A 728-nucleotide genomic window follows, 5' to 3' on the forward strand; every position below is an offset into this window, starting at 1 on the left:
GAGAAGCAGATCCCCCAGACCCGACATGTGTGCAAGTTGCACATGTTTCACAACGAGGCGAAGCCATGGGAAACCTCCTTGAAGAGGCGTGTTGAATGGGTCCGATTGATTGCACAAGAACATTCCATTGTAAAGGAAGAAATGATATCCCAATAGCTAACATGTGTCCATGACCGGTTGTGCAATAGCTATGAGATCAGAACATCATCCTTTGTTGTAAAAGGACTTAAGTGTATTTTAAATATAAAGTCTTGATTGGCTGGAGCTTAATGGTATATGCTCATTTGTTTTGTACGGCAGGTTATGCCTCGTTTCCACCGAGCAGTAAGGTACGGTGCTTGCATTACGGTACGACTCAGTTCACTTATATTGGCATTTCCACCGCAAAAAGGTGGGCAGGGTCTCAAAATAAGTGTGCTTTTCAGTACTCCTCCGTTGGGGTACCAACCGTCTAAAAGGGTGCCGAAAAGGAGGAGCTACACACACCATCCGTCAGTTGGTGGACAGAATCGTCTCTTCCGTGCAACAGGTGGATTAAAACAAACATAGTTGCTCTTTGTTTAATGTGTCACGTACTTCTTTGTCTTTTAATTTATAAGCAACCGATCTGTCCCGCTCCGAGCCACACCGTACCGCACCGCAACGTACCGCGCCGAACCTTACCCCATCGCTCGTTGGAAACTAGGCATTAGAGACCCATCTAATTTGACATATGAAATGGTTTCTTA

This window comes from Gadus morhua, chromosome 23, assembly GCF_902167405.1.
Source record: "Gadus morhua chromosome 23, gadMor3.0, whole genome shotgun sequence".
NCBI lineage: Eukaryota > Metazoa > Chordata > Actinopteri > Gadiformes > Gadidae > Gadus > Gadus morhua.